Source organism: Mustela erminea, chromosome 16, assembly GCF_009829155.1.
Source record: "Mustela erminea isolate mMusErm1 chromosome 16, mMusErm1.Pri, whole genome shotgun sequence".
Lineage (NCBI taxonomy): Eukaryota > Metazoa > Chordata > Mammalia > Carnivora > Mustelidae > Mustela > Mustela erminea.
In genome coordinates, this window is record NC_045629.1 from 82,766,943 (window position 1) to 82,787,293 (window position 20,351).

General features: G+C 67.2%; 1 protein-coding gene across 3 annotated transcripts in view; it reads left to right on the forward strand.

Annotated features, from left to right (window-relative positions):
• The first annotated feature begins 247 nt into the window (after nucleotides 1–247).
• PTP4A3 (protein tyrosine phosphatase 4A3) overlaps nucleotides 248–20,351 on the forward strand; it is a 31,603-nt gene continuing 11,499 nt past the window's right edge. Inside the window, exon 1 of one of the 3 annotated variants that reach the window (XM_032315923.1) lies at nucleotides 248–333. The gene's annotated coding sequence lies outside the window, so the exon portion shown is untranslated. Of the gene's footprint in view, nucleotides 334–15,529; nucleotides 15,788–16,971; nucleotides 17,051–20,351 lie in introns of those variants that run through there. The other 2 variants (XM_032315924.1, XM_032315925.1) reach the window with 2 other exon arrangements.

A 20,351-nucleotide genomic window follows, 5' to 3' on the forward strand; every position in this document is an offset into this window, starting at 1 on the left:
CTGCCCCCTCCATCCCCCCCCCCCGCCCCGCCCCGGGGGCTCAAAGGAGCCGCAGTACATCCGCACTCCCAGCCTTTGGTAGCCTGCCCCCGCCAGGGGCCAAGGTCAGACCCCGGACCGCCCCCATGGCCACGCCCCTTTCCGTCTGGGGCCTCCGGGGCGCGCGCGCGCGCGCGACTGCAGCGTGGGGAGCGTTCCCATTGGGCCGCGCCGCCCACGTGACCCGACGGCGCGGCCCGCGCTCCCGGGGCCGGGGTCGCGCCTGCGCGCGCCGGCCCACGTGCACGCGCGCCCCCCTGCCTCCGCCCGTCGAGTCGGCGCCGGGACCGCCAGGTCAGTCTCCTCGGCGCGCGCTCGGCGTGGGCGCGCGGCGCGGGCGCGTGGGGCCGTGGGCGCGCAGGCGGAGCGTGGCCGCCTCTTGCGCTGGGCGCGTCCCGGGACCCCGCGGCCTGGCTTGGCCGCCGCTGCTGCTGCTGCTGCTGCTGCGGGAACGCGGGCCTGGGCGCGGCCACGTGCAGGGCGCTGGAGGCCGGGCTCGGGCCGAGCCCGTCGTTCCCCCCTTCCCCGGGGGCGTGCAGCGGGACGACCCCGGCCGGAAGAGCTGAGCCGGCTCCCGTGTCTGGGGGGGGGCGCGTGACCCCGTCCGCAGGTCGTCCTCCCGAAGTTGCGGCTCGGGGTTCTGGTGCGGCCCCGGTCCCTACTCTGCTTCTTCATCGGCGTGGTCCCGGGGGACCTGGTCTTATCAGAACCCCAGGGGTTTCCCTGTCCTGCGGTAGGACGGGGAGGGCAGCCGATGTCCCCAAACCATGTTCCCGGAGGCTGAGCTCTGCGGCCCGGCTCAGACCCTTGCCGGGGCTGGTAGCCTGGCAGTGCCTCCCCGAGCCCTGGCCCCGCTGCGGAGCCGCGTCGGCAGCCTAGTGCCAGTGTCGCAGGGATTTCACAGGTGGCTCCGCGCGCGCGCCTGGGGCTCGGCTGGGCAGCTGCGGCTGGGACCGGCGGTGTGCCCAGCTGCGAGCCGGCAGAGCGCAGCCCCTGTGTGGTGTGGTGACCTCTCAGGCCGGCGCCTGGCCCGTTGGCTCTGGGAGAGCGGGCCTGAGGGTGGCAGGGGGTCCAGGCCAGCAGGTCACAGTACCCGTGGCCACCCCAGCCTCTTCGCCAGGCCCTGCGCCTCGTCTCCTGGCCTGCGGGCTCTGTGGTCAGCTCCGCACCTGATAATGGGTTCCGACCAGAGCAGCCCGGGGGTGGGGACCAGATGGGGTCCGTGGAGGGGAACTGTGCTCTTCTTGCCCAGCGGCCTCTGCAGAGTTCCGTCCGGGTGACCTCATGTCCTCCCGCGAGGTTATTAACCCCATTTCTCAGATGAGGAGACTGAGGCCCAGTACGGTGGAGTCAGGTCCATTTCCCCTGCAGATCTAACCAGGGCTTGGTTTGCCCATCTGTGAAGTGGGTGCTGTTTGGCCCACCCTGCAGGCTGCTGTAAGGAGGCAACGGGAGAGGTGGAGTCTGGGCCTGAGGCCGGCATGGGTGTGTCTCCACGCCCCCCCCATCCCAGCCGCTCTTCAGGGAGAGAGGCTGCCCCTCAACTGTCCCTAGGACGACCCTGTAATTACTCTGTGCACGTACTCTGTGCCAGGCCCCGTGCTGGGATCGGGTGGGTGTCGGGGTGAGCCTCAGGACTCCACTGGCTGGAGGGGGACAGGGCAGGGCGTGTGCCCCCCTCCAAGCGCTCAGGGTGGTGGAGGAGGATGCCGGTGGTGAGCAGATGGGGCCTCTAGGCTGTCTCCTTGGCTTGCCGGCTCCTCCTTGCCCTTGCTGTCCTCCGGGACACCTTCCCTGACCTCCGGGATGGGGCTGGGGGCCCCAGCGGGTCTCCTCTGTCTCCTGCGTGCCAGCTTGACTTCCTGCCCACGTGGCTGGGAAGAGGTGCGCACCATCGGCCTTGGCCAAGCTGCTGTGAGCCCGCCCTGCTCCCCAGTGGGGTGCACTGGCAGCACACAGGCCTGTGCTAGGGGCCTTGGGGGCTCACATCCAGATGGGGACACTGTGCCTCACTGGCTGGTGGACCCGAGCAAGAGGGTGGGTCAAGGAGAAAGGGCACGGGCATGTCCAGGCAGCATTTGGCTGGAGGGGCAGAGCCGGGAGCGGCTGGGGCTGTGGTTCCAGCGATGGCTGATGGTTTCCCAGAGACCCTGAACTTGCCGTTACCCAGAGGCTCCAAACCTCACTGTAGGCAGTCACCACACGGTGCACCGGGGCTTCTCCCCGCTGCCCGGCCCAGCCTGTGCCCTCCGTCTGGGATGGCCTCCCCACCAGCTGCCTGGCATCCTGCCTCCACCCGGCCTCCCTTGCTGCTGTCACCTGCTCCCTGGAGTCCCCGCTATGCTGTACTGCCCCTCGGGGCTTTTCCCATGGCCGGCAGGTACAACAGAGAAGGCGGAGCTAATCAGGAGGGCCTGGATTTAGTTTCTTGCCAGGAACCATTGCCTCGGCCCTCAGTTTCTGCATCTGTGGAATGGGAGCAAGGAGGTGTGGGGTCCGTCATGTGGGTGGACCGCACCCTGGCGGTCAGAAGGTGCGTGGGGAACACCACTTCCCTCCTTCCGACCTGGACCAGGGCCATGGCCCTGGGCCTTCTTGTCAGGGGTAGGAGGGTTCTCATCACCTCACCCGTGGGGGGCAGGATCTCATTACCCGGGGGTGCCCCTCCACAGGGCCGGCACCTTTAGGGTCCCCGGGTGGTTTGGGATCCGAGTCAAAGCAGCCAGTCAGGCCTTCCTGTCTCCCTGGGCCAGCAAACTGGGGAGCCTACTGTGAGCCTGGCCCCGAGAGGCTGTGAGCCGGACTGCCCAAGCTGGAGGTCACCCGCGCAGGGTGACGCTCGCAGATGTGCTAGGAAGACGTTGGATAGGGGTGAGGGCTGGCAGGTGGTGAGGAGGGGGACCCAGGAAGGGCCGGTGTCAGCTGTCAGACCTACGCCCGCCAGGCTCATCTCCCGCGGGAGGTCCCCAGGCCTCCAACACTGCCGACCCCTCTGTCCTGGGTCTTCTGGCCGCCGCCATTATGGTGCTCGTCCTGGGTGTCTGGCCTGAGCGCGGTGGGGTCTTGCATGGAGGCAGGACCGTGGAACGTCACCACAAGCCAGCAGCGGGGAGAGCCTGCGTCCCATGCTCAGGAACTGTCTGCTGGGGGAGGGGCTGGGCTGGGAAGTTGGCTTCAGGGCCCCACTCTCCTGCTGGGTGACCCTTGGGGTGGGCGTCAGTGCCATAGTCTCCCAGCACATGAGGGCTGGACCCGATCAGGGTCTGTCAGTGGGTCATCACCCCGGGTCACTAGGTGCTCTTTGGGGGGCAGCACACGTGTCCCTCAGGACGTCTGGTGCCCCGAGCAGGCACTGTTGCTGGTGTGGGCAGACGGAAGGTGGGAAACTGGCCTCACTCAGGTTTGGGGGAGCCGCGGAGTGTTCTAGAGCAGGGGTGGTGGGGTGGAGCGGAGCCTCGAGGGTCCGACTTCCCTGGGATATGGTCCCAGAAGTGGGAGCATCAGGAGGACGGCTCCCACCGTAGGGAGTCTGGGGTCTTGAGTGCTTAGCGGGGCACTGATGTGCTGGGATGGGGCTCTGAGCCCAGGATGTCAGGAGACGTGCTGCCGCAGGCCTCCACAGCGTCCAGGCGTGGCTGCCGGAGCACACGTAGTCCAGGACAGGTCACGGGCTTCGGGCCAGTTCTGGTTCTCCTTAGGGCTCTCAGTTTCCCCTTCCGCAGACAGGGGGGCTCTGATCTGCCTTCTCCAGCTCCACCGTCCCCACAGCCCTTCCCGGGAGCGGCAGGAGCCCGTTCCCACGGCCTCTGTGGCCGCAGAGACCCCAAAGCCGGGGCTGGCCCAGCCGGTGGAGGCGGGCTGACAGGCAGGCGGCCCTGCCCTGTCCCCTTCCCATGGGGACTGGTGCTCCCAGCCGCTCTCCCGGCCCTGCGGCCCCTCTTGTGACTCAGGCTTCCCGGAAGAGGTGCGGGAGGCCGCCGAGGATTCCCCTCCAGCCACCCGCCCAGGGTTCCCCCGCTGCCTGCCTGTCCCATCCCTGCCCCGTGGCTACACGTGGTGGGCTTGACCTCTTCTGTGTCGCCCCGCCCCCAGAGGGTGCTCCTGATGGTGCACCCCATCATCTGCTGGTGTGGGGACCCCGGCCCCCTCCTCACGCTCTGGCCCAGACCAGGGCCTGCCAAAGCAAACATCTCCCTGCTTTCATCTCCCTGCCGTGCTCAGCCGTGCCGCTCCTCTCGGGCTGCTCTCTGGCCGGCTGCCCAGTGGCCCGTCTGCTGGGAATGGCCTCGCGGAACTCAGGGGCTGTCTGGGGGTGCCTGGGGCGCTCCACGGTCATCTCGCTGTCCTCTCCGCCCCTCCGCATGGTTTGGAGGAGCCCAGAGCCCTGGTCCCAGCTCTGCTGGTCTCTCTGGTGACCCGCCCCTGCCTCTGGGCTTCTTGAGCCTCAGTGTTCTTGTCTGGAGAATGGGGTGCTTGGAGCACACTGTGGACCTCGCAGCAGACTGGACGGGAGGTCAGGCCTTGGTGGGGAAGCTCCAGCCGCCCGAGCCTTGCTGCTGCTTCCTGCCCCGCGTCTGCTCTGTGCGACTGGGTCTCGCCCGGCTCTCCGCTCGCCCTCGCCAGGGGCCTGGGACCTGGGGAAGCGCGGCTGTTGGTGCCTTGGCTTCTTCAGCTGGCATGCTGGGCTCTCGGCGCCTGGGCGGGGTGGGCCGAGACAGCACCACCTGCCCTGGGGCTCACGTCTGGGGAGGGGTGACACTCGAACAGGTCCCTGACTGCATCATTGTGATTTAATCCAGATGTTGTGATGTTCCGTATAAAAACCCACACAGCCCAGGCAATCTCTGATGACGGTGGGCTCCGAGCTCCTGGGCATCTCAGCTTGACTTCGTGGGAGCCGACCGCTCTGCATCTCACTTGAAACGGGCCGTTTTCCTGATGGTCCCCACGGACCCAGGTCTCTGGGTCTGGATGGACCCGAGCGTGTTAGTCAGCGCCCACGCCCATCACCTCCATCTTGGCGGCTGTGATGTCGGCTGGAGGATGCAAGCTACTGGCCTGGCCTCGCTTCCGCCTCCCGGTGCCCTGTGAGGGGCTGCCCAGGCCTGCACTGGCCCCTGGTGGGGAATGGGTGACGGCAGAGAGAGGTGGCCCTGACCCTGGGAGAGTGGGTGAGCAGGATAGCAGCTGCTTTCCTAGAGCGTGTGACCCTCCGAGTCTGAGGCTGTGGTAGATAGGAAGTCCAGGTGAGCTTCTGGGAGGAGGCGGCATCTGGCCCGGGGCGTGAAGGATGCGGGCATCACGGTAGGAGGGAGGGGCTCGGGCCGGAGTTAGCCAAGTCGCTGGGGCAGCTGCGTCGTCAGCCATACTCTGGGGCCTCCTCACAGCCAGCCGCTGGCCCAGGTGGGGGCTGCGTGTTTGGGTTGGAGGACCCTGCTCAGGGCAGCAGTGTGGGAGGTGTGCTGGGAGGGAAGGTGGCCTTGGCGGGGCTTGTGTGGTCCTTGCAGAGTGGCGTGGAGCCAGGACTGTCGGTCCCTCATTTACAGATGGGGAGCCTCCTTGTGTGTGTGGGGCATGGGGAGCGGACCCCGGCACAGCCACCAGCTTGCGCTCCCCTCTCTGGCTTTTCCTTAGCTCTGAAGCGTGGCTGGGATGGCCTGCCCCCCCACCCCCACCCCGCAGTGGGGTGAGAGCCTGATACTGGGGCAGAGAGGAGGTCCAGCCTCAGGCCTTTGGTGTAACTCACCCACCCGTGCCTCAGTTTCCCCCTCTGTAAACGGGGGTAGGAACCCCTTTCGTGGGGATGTTGGGAAACGTAAGACGGGCAGTGGGTCCGGGCAGCCCGAGGCGCACAGTGCGTGCCCTGCTGATGGGTGACACAGCCTCCCCCGCCCCCGCACCGCTCTTCCTAGACCTCGGCGGCTGGGGTGTTCCCACGGCCGGGCAGCCGCAGGAAGCCATCTGGAGGCCTTGTTTTCCCTCCCCCCAGCCTCCCTGGCAGGAAGTCACCGGAAGGGCCGTCCCGAGGGGCCCCCAGGCCTGTGAGGACAGCCAGTGGCCGGGGGTCCCCGGTGGAGTGTAGGGGGCAGGGATGGACTGGGGCGGAGCTGGGGGCTCCCAGGCCCCCTGCGGCACGCGGGCGGGAGTGCGGGTGGAGCTGTCTATCAAGTGTGTCCGTCTGTCCGTCCAGCCTGTTTGCTACCCTTCCCCCTCCACGGGCCTCAGATGAGGCCCAGCATGGCCGTGGCCCACGAAGTCCCAGCCTCAGTCCTGGGGCGGGCTGTGAGCTGGTTGGGGAGGGGTGGGGTGGAGGGAGCCGCAGGAGGGGCCCCTAACCCAGGAGACAGGGGTGCGGGGTGCAGGTGGAGGCTGTGGCCTCTGGGAGCGTGGCTAAGGGGGTGGCTGTTGGGAGGGGAAGCAGAAGGGTGGGCAGGGTCTGGGGGCTGGATGGTGACTGTAGTGGTGGGGGCGGCCCGAGACCCTGTTCTCCTCACCCTCCCCTTCGAGACCCTTGGGTCAGCCGGCAGGTCTGGACATGCCTCCAGCAGGATCAGGGTCTGGGCTTCCGCCCCTTGGGACGTGCCCACTGCCTGGCCTGAGTGTGGCTGGCTGGGCCTGGGGACAGTTCCCACGGCCACTGCCAGCTGGGCCTGCCCAGCCTGAGGAAGGATGCTGACCCCAGCGGGCCCTTGGCCGCCTTGTGCCCGCCCGGCCTCCCGCCTTCAGGAGGAGCCTGGTGGGCTGGGGGTCCGGTGGCCCTGCCTGGCCTGTCATGGGGAGCAAGGGGCATCCCCACCTGGTTTCTTCCTGTCTCCCCTGCGCTCTCACTGCGTCCCCCCCCCCCCCCCCCACTTCGGCAGGCTCTGTCCTGGGGTCTTGCAGGCAGGGTGAGCGTCTCCCCGACCCTTCCCTTCCCGTGAGGAAGTGAGCGTGAGAACCGGGGCTCTGGGCGGGCTCTGGGCTCCAGGAGCACCACGGCCGGGAGGCGCGGCCGTCAGCCGGTCCTGGGCGAGGCGGGATGTTCCAGCGGCGCCCGTGGGCTGAGGACAGGCGGTCGTGGGCCTGTCCCAGGAGGGTCACCAGCTGTTCCCGAGTGCCTCCTGCACGCCAGGCCCACTAGTCTGTGACCTAGCCCCACAGCTGCCGTCCGGTGTGGGCAGCCGGTTTGTAGAGCCCGGGCTGCCCCCGGGTCTGAGCGTTGCTGGCCTCACCCCCTCTCGTGTGCCGAGGTACTAAAAAGTGTATAACAGATGGTTTGCGGCGTGTGTGCCCAGGCCTGAGGGAGGCTGTGGAGGTGGGGGCCGGGGTCCTGGGGCCTGCTGAGAGGCCCTTACAGTGGGAGAAGCTTGGACGGCTAGTGGGAGGAGGGGGCGCTGGGCCAGGAGTCCAGAACCTGGGGAGGCTGGCCTGGGGACGGGGCTGGCCTCAGCTCTCCATGCTGTTCCTTCCTGGGTACAGCACACTCTGTTGACGGTGCAGGGCAAGGTGGGGGTCTCCACTCACCTCCCCTTCTGCAGGGGCTCCGTGTGGCCCCTGCATCAAGGGTAGAAGATTCTAGATGTGTGGGGCGATCTGCTTGGGCAGGGCTCCTTGATGGCTGAGAGCCTCTCGGTTGCTGGCGCTATGATTTGTGGGCTCCTGGCCCCAGGGTCCCTGCCAGGTTGCTGTGGCCAACTTTGTGGTCTTGCCTGCCATGAGCTTTTTTCTCTACGAGCTCCCTTGGCCCCAGAGCACAGCCGTGGACGGCGTCCACCCGGAGCCCAGTGTCTGTGAGCCGGTGACGGACGGGGCCTTCGAGGAGGTGGGGTTGGGACGGGCAGGTGGAGCCAGGAGGGAGTCCCAGAGGGGAGGCCAAGGCCTGGCGACAGGACAGGATGCTCTGGGGACAGAGAGCGCCTGGCCCAGGGCACGGCAAGGGCAAAGGACTGGAGGCGAGACCGTACATGGCACGTCACGTCGTCGGGACAACAGGAGGGCGGGTGAGGCCAGAGCAGAGCGAGGAGGGGTGTGGGAGGACAGCAGCCGGTGGTGGGGCCCACGGGGGCGAGGGGACTTGGGCGTTTCCTTCGAAGTGGCGTGGGTGTCATCAGGGGCTTCAACCCTGAAGGACCGTGTCAGCGGGGTGACACCAGGTAGGGAGTGTGGGGGAGGGTCGGGTACCCAGGACGCCAGGGTGGCGGCTGTCTCTGGGCAGACGCTCCCCAAACTCTCGGTGACCTCAGGGGGCCCAGGCACTGCTGTCTCACTTGTCACTCCATGTGGCCTCTCCTGCCCCTGTTGGGGGTTCTGGGGAGTTTCTGTTTCCTCCTCTTGTGCTTGATTCTGTGACACCCCTCGATCTGGGGTTACAAAGACCTGCCCCTCCCCGCCGCTGCCCTGCAGTGATTCTGAGAATGGGGGCCCGCCAGGGCCTGCCTTCCCCGGGGGGCATTTCCTGCGCTTCGCCGGCAGCCTGGGTCACCACCTTTCTGCTCCCGCCCTCCTGGCCTTCCCTTGGGCCCTGCCCTCTGCCTGACCCCCAGCCCATTTGCCCTTCTCAGGGGGAGCTCTCAAGACTCGAGGGGGCCAGCGTGTCATTTGCTGTCCTGCGGGGTGTGGTCCAGCTGCTGGTGTGGGCAGGCCCACCCGCACAGGCTGTGTGTGGCTGGCCGACATGGGGGCCCTCGCATGGGGCCGGGTGGTGTCACCCCGTAGAGTGTCGCTCGTTTCTTCCCTTCTGTCCTGGTGCTGCTGCTGGCTGGGGTTCGCCTCTGAACCAGCCTTGCCTCCAGAACGAACGAACCTGCGGGCTGTGCTCACTCGACGCGCGGTGGCTGTGTCTGTAGCTTTTGAAGATGCTGTGACGAATCCCGGGGACCCCGCAGGGCCCCCTTTTACCTGGCTGGCTGCTGGGCCTTCTGTCCCTCCCCGGCCTGCTCAGCGCCCTCCACAGCCCACTGTGCCCCTGCTGGACCCAGGAGGGGACTGCCCAGGTGCTCCCCGCCACCCCTCGCCCCTGTGCTGCCACGCCTACCCTCTTGACTGGACCCCCCCCAGGCCCTGCCACCCCCCATACCCTGTCTGCCCCTCCCTGGGTTTTTTCTCACACTTGGATGCACGAGGGACCCCACTCGTTCTGCTGGGGAGAGGGTAAGCCCCCTGCCTCTGCGGTACCCCTGGGTCCTGGAAGCACGGGTGATTGTGGGTGTCCAGCCTTGCTGTCTGGACAGCGTACAGTCCCTGTGGGGGTCGGGGGGACAGACCCGCGATTGACCCAGCTGTTCGTGAGCTGAGCATGGTCTCCACGTAGGGGAGCCAATAAAGGGGTGCAGCCCTGACCCCGGGACAACACGCTTGACCCTCGGAAGCGTGATGTGGAGATCGGGGAGCCACACCCCCAAGGCCACGTGGTGTGTGATTTTACGGACGTGGCAGGTCCGTGGAGATGTGCTCCCAAGTGGACAGGTGACGCCAGCGGCTGGGCGGGCGGCGGGGGTGGGGGTGTCCGTGGGGGTGGGACAGGTCCACAAGAGGTGTGGGGCTGCTTGTTGGGGTGATGGAAATGTTTTGGGCTTAGGTAGTGGTGATGATCACACAACACCACGGAGATGCTAGAAAACGCCCGAGTGTCTGGTTTCAAATAGTTAAAATGGCCAATGTCACAGTCCGTGAATTTTATCTCAGGAAAGCCATGGAGCCTGCTCCCCGCGCCACAGAGTCTGGCCTGTGCAGGTTCTCAGTTAAAGTCTGCAAAATAGGATTAGCCCGGCTCTGCCCCGGGGTGGCCGGCAGGGCTTAGAGGAGAGCGGGCAGCGGTGCTAGGACTGGCGGGCACTCAGCGAGCTCAGCAGCACGGCGTGGAGCCGGCCTTCCCCCCGGGGTAGTGCCCGGAGTTGGTGAGTCTGGTGGCGCGTGGGGCCTGCTTCGGACATGTCTCTCTTCTTGTGCAAAGTCTCCTGCCCTCCCTGCTTTGTGACCCCTCCACTCCTGATCGTCCTGTCTGGGTGGGGAGGTGGGCACTGCTGTGGGGCTCCTACGCTGGGAGTCTGCAGAGCACAGTTGGGTGCGGGCTCGGGGCCGTGCAGCCCCACATGCGCTCTGCACCCCTGGTCGTGCCCTGTCTGGAGCTCCTGGAGGAGCGGCTGAGGAGCCAGTCGCGGGAAGCGGACGGGACGCGGGCTCGGTCACTTTAAAGCAGGGGCTGGCTACAGCCCGGAGCTAATCCCTCCACCCTCACCTGACCAAGGTGGGGGCCCCGGGCAGAGGACCGGGGGCTGGGGGTTCAGGGTGGCCTGGCCTGGGCTCCGCCTCTGTCTCTGTGTGGTGGTCCCTGCCGTGACAACCATGGGGGTCGCACAGAGGAGCTGGAGGCAGGGAGGCCTGGCCAGGAGCCTCTCCCACCCTCGCAGCTGGGACTGGGGCGTGGGGCAGACCCAACCCGGTGTGTTGCTGAGGTTCTGGGAGGGGCCGTCTTTGCTGGTGCCTGGCGTCCAAAACATTCTGGAAACGTGCTGCCGGCTGCCCTGCCCCCGCCCCCCGTCCCAGGCCGTCGCATCTATTGAGGAATAAAGGCTCTGGGACATTTTGCAGGAAAAAAAGCCCCTTCGGTGTCCCAAGGAAACCCCTGGGGGAATCCCTGTTCTGAATGCAGGTCCTCCCACGGGGCTTAGAGTCCCCTCAGAGTCCCCCTGGGTGTCTGGCACAGAAGAATCATTCCAGGGGCTCAGGCAAGGCTGCTGGGAAGGGAAGTGTCCCTGCAGATCCCAGGAGAGCGGCCACCAGCAGCTCCATGAGGGAACAGCGTCCGGCGAACCCATCTTACCGATGAACAGACTGAGGCACAGAGACCCTCTGGGAGCAGTCAGGACCTGAGCAAGGGTGTGGGGCAGAGCCACACTGGGGTCGAGGTGATGGGAGGGAGCCCCTCCTGCTGGGCCCCTAGAGACCCCGCAGGGCCTGGGTTGGGGGAGGCCCCGCCTCAGAGTCTCCTGCGCTCCGTGGGCCTCAGGCTCCCACGGGTGGGACGGCCACGGGCACCCACGAGGTTGCGACGTTGCAGGGTGGACACAGCGCTGTGCGTGGTGGGTGTCACGCTGGACTCCGTGGGGGCCTGGGTCGTCGAGCCGTCCTGGGCTGCGTGTGCTCAGGGTTCGAGCTGCTGAAGAGCAGGAAGCGCCACTGTTGTTTCAGAGACGGGACACGGTTCTCCGTCCACACAGGGATCCAGCCCGGGGCTCGGCACCCGGCGACCGCTGGAGATGCCGGTGGGGCCGACACGGAGCTGAGACGGCGGCAGCGCCGGAAAGAGGAAAGTAGCAGCGCGGGGCTCCCCACTGCCCTGGGGGGCCCGTGGGCCCCTCTAGCGTGTGTCCTGGATGCAGCAACCTGCCCCTCTTGCGCAGGTTCTCTGGGGGCGCCGGGGGGCTGTGTCTTGCTGCCAGGCTGGCCCAGAAATAGCCATGACCTTCCGCACCCAGCTTGGCAGCGCCCAGGGCTGTGAGGCCTACGTGCGCCCGGCGGAGTCCTCCCGGGGCGGTGGGGCCGGTTATTTTGGATGTGGCCTCCCGAGGCCAGGTCAGAACTCTTTCCCGTGGCTCCTGAAGGCCCCTCTGACGCGCATCCACCAGGGTCTTGGCCAGCAGCCCTGGCCACCTCCGTGATCTTGCGACCCCTTCCCGCCCGCCTGACCCCTGGTGGCCTGTGTGCTGGGTGGGGGGGGGCGCGGGGGCCTTGGCAACGGACGGAGGCGATGGGTGACGGGGCTTCCGGGAGCCCTGAGATCTGTTGGAGGGCCGGGCCTCGGTTTCCGGATCAGGGGTTGTTTTAAGGAGAAAACACAGAGGTAGTGCCCACCTGGGCTGGCTCAGCCGTGCATAGCTGTGGCCTCGGGCAAGTCAAGTCACTGACTGCATGGCCAGAGCCTCAGTTTCCTTATCTGTGGAAAGGGCTGATGGCTTCCTTCAGCACTGCGCGGAGGATGAATGTGGGGAGGGTCTGCGTGTGCAGGGGTCCTGGAGCCTTCCGCTGTTTGCACTCCTGGGCACGCCCCTCGGGTGTGTGGGGGTGGTGAGCCGAGCCGCGCCTGAGCGTGGACCCGCGTTCCGGCTGGGCCGCAGCCTCCTTTTCCGGCCCGGCTTCGGGTGCGGTGGTGAGCAGAAGCGGCTAGCACGCCTTGATGCCGCAGGGTCCAGTTCCCCGGGGGCCGCCGGCTTCTGGGGCAGCTGCTGGCCATGTCCTGCCATGGGTCCAGGGTGGCTGCACGGGTACAGGGGACTGGCTGCTGCATCTGTGGGCAGAGCCCCCTCCCCTGAGGGTGCGGGGGGGTCCTATCCTGCCTCCTGGTTGGGACTGGGGCACAGCAGGTGCAGCGGGGGAGGGGCTGACCGCCTGTCTGCTGCCAGCTGTCTTCTGACACCCTAGATCTCCCCCAGGATCTCCTTCTCATCCCCCTCGGGGGTGCTGACCTTGCATGGTCCAGGGCCACAGGACGAGCCAGAGCCGCTCCTCCAGGGGGAGGGGACTCAGGCGGGCGCAGCAAATGCCCCCCAGTACTGGGGGTGTTCTTAATGGAGCCTCCCCTCACATGGGCGCCCCACCCCTGCCCCCCAGGCCACGGGACAACTCCGTGGGCACCGGGGGGGCCTGTTGGGGGGCAGCTCTTGTTTTCCCCCCTTGAGAGGGTCTGTTATATCCAAGTTGTACAGACGATCGAAAGGCCCAGGGAGGAGAAAAGGTGTGCGTGGGGGCACAGGCAGCCACACGGAGGACTTTCTCAGCTGTCGGGGTATCCCAGGGCGCACCCCGTGGGGCCTCCAGCTGGTTCCGGGGGGCAGGGACTTCCTCCTCTGGGAGGCCCCATGGACCATCCGGGAGGCTCATGCCACCACCACGGTTCTGAGGACCCCAGGTGCCTTTTGCCCGTTGAGGGTCCCTGTGTGTGTGTGTGTGTGTGTGTGTGTGTGTGTGTGTGGCGGGGGGCATGGGAGTGGTTGGGCTCCACCTGGTGGACTGGGGAGGCCCGGGGCTCTCGGGACGGCAAGGACTGGGGGCCTCCTCTGGGCCTCCTGGGGCCTCTGCCTTCCTGGCAGGGGCTTGAGCTGGGGGCTTGGTGGGTACAAGGGCCTCTCAGGGGCCGTTGGCGCCAAGCGAATCCGTGAAGCTCCCGGCTCCTCTGGGACGCCGTGCCCATTCCGGAGGCTCGGGGGCATGGTGCCAGGAGTCGGCACCAGCCCAGCGGGGCCCAGGGGGAAAGCACTGGGGACCGTGGGTGCAGGCTAGGGCAGGCTTTCGAAGCTCTTCGTCCTGTTAGACTCGGAGCCTAGGAATTCCCAACCCAACACCGTATACTCCAGAGTAACGGGCTGTAGGCTGGAAACTGCTGCCAGATAACCAGACCTCCGGGACTGGGGCTCGCAAGGCGGGGAGGCTGAGGGCAGGAGACGACCCCTGGGGGCGGGGGGTGCAGCAGGGCCTGCAGAGCCCTGCTTCTAGCCTCCCGGGGCTCACCTGACTGTGTGTGCCAGTGCACGTGGTGGGGCCCCGTGGGGAGGGGGGATGCCTGGGAACCTGCCTTTCACCAACGGGGCAATATCGGACGCGCAGATGAGTCCAGCTGTGTCCTTGCTAAGACAGGCGGGCTGGGGCCCGGGGAGGGGCAGTGATAGGCCCAGGGGCCACAGTGGGAGGGCTCTGACCCTCTGGTTACTAAGGCAGGACACCGGGTCTCCCCATCCGTGCGAGGTCCCTGGCCGTGTGAGACTTCTGTGGTCTGACTTGGGAGTCTGGGCAGAGTCCTTCCAGGCCTAGTGGGAGATGGGGTATGGACCGGAGAACACAGACGATGTGGCGGGCCACCGGGCGGCATGGTGGCATAGGGGAATGGGGTCCCCACCCTCTTGGCACGGGCGTCTGGTCTGGACACCCACCGTGTGCGCCTTGACAGAGCTGCCCCTGGGCTGCCACACGGCTTCTCAGTCACACTAGGTCCTGCTGAGCCTCTGGCTTGGCCAGTCGTCCTGTGCCGTCCTGTCTCCTCAGCAGGCCTGGAGGTCCACTCGTGGACGCTGACCCTCTGAAGTCTCTACCCTCCCTTGGGGAGATCTGAAGGGGGCTGGACGTGGCCCTGCCCTCCAGGGTTGGTCCAAGGTGCACATGGCCTCTGGGACTGGTCCAGAGAGGGGCGGGGCAGTGGAGGGAGGGCTGCAGGGGTGAGGAGAGGAGGGAGGGCTGCAGGGGTGAGGAGAGGTTCATGCGGTGGGGGCTGGGAGAGGTGGGAGGGAAGAGGGCCACCAGATGGAGGCCCAGGCAGGGACAAGGGACAAAGGACAAAGGCCTGGTGGCAGGTGTGTGAGTCACAGCACCTGGCAGAGGCTGCCGCAGATCCAGCGGGCCAGCTGGGTGGCTAAGGAGGGCTCTGGGGCCTGGCCAAGGCATGGGTCAAGGCCTGGGCCCTGGGCCACTGGGAAGGGGCTCTGTCTGGGGCGGGGTGGCCGGTGGGCAGCTGGCAGGTGCCTGGTGGGAACCAGAGCGGGGAGCTGTCTGTGGGCAGACGTCGGGACGGGCTGGTGGGGTAATGGGGCCGCCGTTCCGGGGCCAGGTGTGGAGGCCGTGCCTGCAGCTCGGGAGGAGTTGGCCTGCTGCTCACCTGGTGGGGGGCAGGCCGGAGCAGGGACGTCGGTGACCTCTCCGGGCAGGGCTGGCCTGGGCTACCACCCCCACCCCCATCCAGGGTCTGGGGAGAGGGCTTCATCCTTCCTGGTGCCCTCCCCACTAGGGTAGCATCCTGGGGGGAGGAGGGACAAGGGACCCTGGGCCTCAGGGACAGGAGCACCCCTCCCCCACTGGTGGGGTTCCCTCTTCTTCCCTTCCTTGGTGTTTTTGTGGGGCCTTGAGGCCCCGGCCGGGGTGTGGTGGGCTCGCTGGCCTGTGGGTGTGGTGGGCTCGCTGGCCTGTTAGCCGGCTTCCCTGGCTTCCTTGTGGGGGAAACGGACAACAGGAAGACCTGAGGGCTGGGCTCGCGGGGGCCCTGGGGAAGCGTGGGCAGCTCTCCGGAGCCCGAGAGCAGTCTGGGGAGGGCCCTGGGGGGCTGCTGAGGTTGGGGGCAGCCTAGAGAGGGCTAGGTTGTTTCTGTGTGAGTGGGTTGGGGAGGTAGGGGTGCACTGAGTGCCCCCTCAGCAAGGGAAGGGTCCTGGAACCCCCTTCCCAACCTGCAGCAGGCAGTGGGGAGACAGGCCAGAGAACTGGGGAGCCCCAGGCTGTCCTCCTGACCCTCCACTCTGCCGGCTGCCAGGCTGGGCTGCCAGGCTGGGCTTCGGGGCCTTGGAGAGATCTCCAGGCTGGCTCTGTGCCCACTCCTCCAGCCCCCTCCTGGCCCCCTCGCCTGCTCCCTCCCTTCCCCCCTCCCCCTGCTCTGGCTGCCTTTGGATTCAGGGCCCTGGGGACTGTCCTGCCTCCTGCAGCCCAGAGTCAGGCCCCGTGGGGGAGGGGGGCTCTCCTGCCCACTGCTTCCTGGGACCAGGGTGCTCGCCTCAACCTCAGATCCCTGTCCCAGCCCCACTGCCCTGCTTCCAGGCAGCCCTGGGAGGGGGGAGTGCAGTGGGAGCCAAAGGCTGGCCGGGATCCTTCTGGGGCTGCCCCAGCGCGCCCCCGCCTCCCTCCCAGCACAGTTTACCGCGATCAGGGGCCTTTGACGCGGGAGGGCGGGCAGCCCGGGCGGGGATAAAGCTGGGCGGGGGCGCGGTGCCCCAGGACTCCGGGACCGGGAAGGCGGGTGAGTGACCGCGGGCTCCCAGCAGCTCCTCGGGTCCGGTGGGGAAGGTGGGGCTGGTGGAGGCCTGGGTGTGGCCATCCCTGGGGCAGACCTCAGAGCGGGGCGGCAGGGGTTCCCAGGCCTTTCTGCTCACACTCAGGTCAGCTGGAGCCTCAGTAGCTTCCTCTGTCGAAGTAGGGGCGGGTGGCCCAGGGATGGACGCTTCGCCTTCCAGAGCCCGAGCTGTCCCGTACTGCTGTGCGCCCGGCCCGTGGCTCAGAGGAGGGTCCCTGGAACTGCTGGTCGGCTGCACTGTGGAGGGGCAACGATTTGTGGGGGGGGGGGATGTCCCGGCCTGCCTCTTCTGCCCGCTCAGGGGAGCGGGGGAGAGATATGCAGGGCCCCACTGTGAACACAGTGCTCACATAGTTGATGATTTATTGCTGGCAGGGGAGTGAGAGGGGGTCCCGTGGGTCGTCACAGCATGGCCATAACAGCTGGTGTGGATGGGGCCCGTCTGAGGTCACCTGGTCATCAGGGGTCCTTGGCGGTGCTGGGGGGCTCACCCTCTGGCCAGGCAGCTGCTCGGACCTGGGCTCGGCCTGGCCACTTGCTGAGATGCTGACTGTGACCACAGGCTCTGCCGCTTGGGGTGGGGGGCACCTGCGGACCCATTTCCTCCTTTGATTTTTACAGCAGCCTGGTTGGGGGCGGGGGCGGGGGCGGCGGTGGTGCTAAACCCCCTGATACAACAGGGATCTGTGGAGCTTCAGGGTTGCGGAGACCCCTCCCCAGCTAGTAAACGGAGGCACTTAGGGTCTGTTGGAACCCCGGAGTCTTTAGCCTGAAAGCAGGTTTTCTGCAGGTGGTAACTGCTGGTGCCGTTATTAGACCATCACTGGCCGCTGCCTTGGGTTTGAGTGACCCCCCCTTGAGGCGTTTGGAAGTATCTGTGGCTTTCTAGGTTGGGTCACAATTGTGTGCAAAGCAGGAGCTGCTGGGCTCTGAGTTGAGGCCTGGTGCCCCTCCTTGGGCACGCGGTGGGGGGCGGGGTGATGGTGGTATTTGCAGCCGGGCCTCTGGGCATCGACTTTGGCTGCTCCGAAGGCCTCGTGTTTACGAAACCTGCCCTGGCCGGGGCTCGCACAGGTGGAGTTCGCGTGATTCCTCGGGTGGAAGGGAAGAAGGAGCCCCGGGCTCAGCAGCGGGACCCAGGCTTCCGGCGGCTCTGCTCTGCGTCTGTCCGGCCCCTGTGGAAAATGGGGTCCTGGGCTTTGGCTTCAGGTGGGGGTGTGTGCAGAGCTGGGGGTGATGGGGACATGGGGTGGGAAGTGGCTTCCAGAGTGGCAGCAGGAACAGGTGCTGGCGAGTCTGATGCCTTTCCCAGGTGGGGACCCTTGCCGTGTCCGTAGGGTGGGGCCCGCATCTTGGCCCAAAGGCCGCGGTGCCCGAGAGCTACTCCCAGTCTTGTTTCTGTCTGTGCAGTCCATTGCCTGACCCCCACCCCAGATGGTGGGTTCCCTGAGGGTCGGGTCGTGAGGGTTCACTCACCCTTGGCCCCGGTGCTCTCAGCATGGGGCCTGGAGCAGAGAGGATGCTGGGTAGGTACACATAGGAATGAAAACTCAATTGGCAAAATCCCAGCAGTGAGGGCATCCAGGAGGACTTCCTGGTGGGGGGGATGAGGAGAGTCTGGGGGCATTCTGGACACAGACGAGAGGGTGACTGGAGGCAAGGATCCTACAGGCCCCCCCCGCCTCCTCCCACTTTTTTTTTGTTTTTTTTTAAAGATTTTATTTATTCATCTGACAGAGATCACAAGCAGGCAGAGAGGCAGGCAGAGAGAGGAGGAAGCAGGCTCCCCGCTGAGCAGAGAGCCCGATGCGGGGCTCGATCCCAGGTCCCTGAGATCATGACCCGAGCCGAAGGCAGAGGCTTTAACCCACTGAGCCACCCAGGCGTCCCATGCCTCCTCCCACTCGTAAGCTGAGGGTCGGAGGGCTGGGACCAGTGGGTCAGGCTGGAAAGTCAGAGCTTGGCTTGGGGCCGTGGGGAGCCGCAGGCGGTGTATGAGCCGCAGCAGCGTGGGGCCATCATTGTATGTCCAGGTCTCGACGAAGGGGACTGGGGTGCTCACCAGGTGGGTGGGTGGAGGACGTGGGCCCTTGGTCCCGGGTTGGGTCTGGGGCTGGCGGTGGCACGTGCCCTCATGGAAGTGCCCACTGAGCTGCCCGCTGTGTCTCTCGATGCCCACCCTGGTGGGGAGAGCGGGCTGGCTGGTTAGAGGAGAGGAAGGGGCACCCCCGGGACCTCCATCCCCTGATGGGGGAGCAGGGTGTGCGGGTGTCCTTCAAGGGCAGCCCTGGGCCCCCCAGTTTGTGTCTCAGGTGGGGTCCTGAGCTCTCTGGGGGTCTTGGGGTCCAGGGCCCGAGGTCGGGGAGGGAAGGGCGGTCCCCGCTCTGGGGTGGGATCCCTGGTCTGTGCGCTTCTCAGGACGGAATCTGTGTTCCTGACATCGTCCCCGGAGGGCAGCCACAGTCCTCCTCCCTCCGTGCGGATGAGGGGACAGTAAGGGCCTGCGGTCGCTGGTCCATGACACCTCGCCTCGCAGTCTGAAGTGGAGGCTGAGGAAACGGGCTGCCGGGGGTACCCGGGCGGGCGGGTGGTGGAAGGAAGTGCGTGGTCAAGGCAGGGTGCGGGAGGGCCCGGGGGCGGCGGCTGCGGGGGCGGGGGGGAGGCAGTGCTCCGCTGGCAGGAGGGCCTGGAGGGCGGTGGCTGTGGGGTCGGGGGAAGGCAGTGCTCCGCTGGCAGGAGACCTAGCAGGGTGAAGCCGGAGCCCTGGTTCACCAGCCTTGGGGGTGGCCCAGGTGTGACCCAGGCAGCCTGGGAACGGATGGTGCCGGGAAATGCCCCTGTATGTGGCAGCTTAGGAAACTGAGGCACAGGGTGCCGTGAGGGGCGGGGTGACCCCTGGCTCAGGAGCGCTGCCTGCGTGTGGGGCACCCGTGGGGGCTGTCTGGGAGGTGGCTTCCCAGGGCAGGGGGCGGAGGGGTGGCCGGCAGCCCCATCTGGGGGGCTTGCTCCGGTGCGTGCTTTCCCCGCGTCTCTGGGCTCAGCCCCGTGCCGGGCGCGGGAGGGCTCGGTACTCGTAAATGGGCTGCACACGCCTGGTTCTCCTTCCCGCTTGGTGGGAGTCCTGAGGTCAGGAGCGGGAGTGGGCACACAGGTGGCCGAAGGCTCCCAGAGCCAGTGCAGGGCTCGGGTGGTGGTGCTGCCCTGGTCGGTGGTGGTGCGCGGGAGGTGGGGCTTCCGACAGAGGGGGCTGTCCGGGAGGTGCAGTCCACATGCTGTGGCCCGTGTGTCACCATGGGTGTCACCGGCAGCCTGGCCATCAGGAGGGGCTTGCTAGGGCTGGGGGCAGGGTAGGTGCCCTGGCAGAAGGGGCACCTGTGGGGTACTTGGCCCTGCTGTCCCACAGCCACACAGGGGTTCTAGCCCTTATCTTGTACTGTCCCTTTGTCTTCTTGACACCCCAGCAAGGCAAGCCTCGTCGTGTCTGGTCACAGGCGGTGCTGGGTCACAGGCCTGGCTGCACCCCGACCCCTGAGCCTGAGTCCCGGCCCTGACCGTCCCAGCGTGGTGCTGCCCTGTGTGCAGCTCTGGCACCCGTGCCTGCTGTCCCTCCTGTGCTCACTCCTCCTGCCCTGCGTGTCCCTGCGCAGGTGCCCCTGAGGGGAGGGCCCGGGCCCTGCCAGGTGAGGCAGGGTGGGGCGGACAGCAGCTTGGAGAGGCGCCCTTTACTTCTGGTGCCTGCTGGGCGAGTGCTGTCCGGGCCAGGGGGTGCTCAGGCTAGGCGTGGCTGGCTCCCGATGGCCATTGGGTCCAGGAGACCCCTGCGGCCCGCCCAGCCGTGCTGTACCTGCCACTAACGACAGCTGGTGGGGAGTCCCGTGGCCTTACCCGCACTCTCAAGGTGCCCGCCCACGTGCGCATCGGTCTCCGGTGGAGCTGGGGCCTGTCCCGGTAGCGCTGGTGGCTGACAGCCCTCGAGGGTGACCTTGGGGGGGGGCGCTCGGTTTGGGGAGTCAGCACCACGCCCCCCCGGGGCACCCTTAAAGCCACAGGTGTGGCGAGGCGGCCGGAGTGGGCCCAAGGGGCAGCTGCCATGGTTCGGGGAGCCTGCTCTCCGCGCAGGCCTCCACTCCGAGATCCTGGCGGGCGGAAGAGGTGCCCGCCCCAGTGCAAACCGAGGCCTGCTCCCCCCAGCTCTGCTTGCAGGTCGTAGCCGGGTGCCCCGTGACTGGCTGGGAGCTGGCACCAGCTCGGAAGGTGGCTTTCCTCCCTGGTGGCGTCTCCATCGGCAGCGGAGGCCACGTGCCCCAGAGAGGGCAAGCCCTGGCCCCAGGTCGCCCGGGGAGTCAGGGCAGCCAGTCAAGCCCTGATGAGATTCCAGGCATCTGCAGCGCACTGGGCTCCGCGCTGGGCTCCCCGCTGGCCGGCTGCTTCAGGAAAGCCTCCCCGATCACCTGACCCTCCAGCGGGGCTGCCCTCGGGGCTACCCGCTGCGCTGGCTTAATCTGCTTGG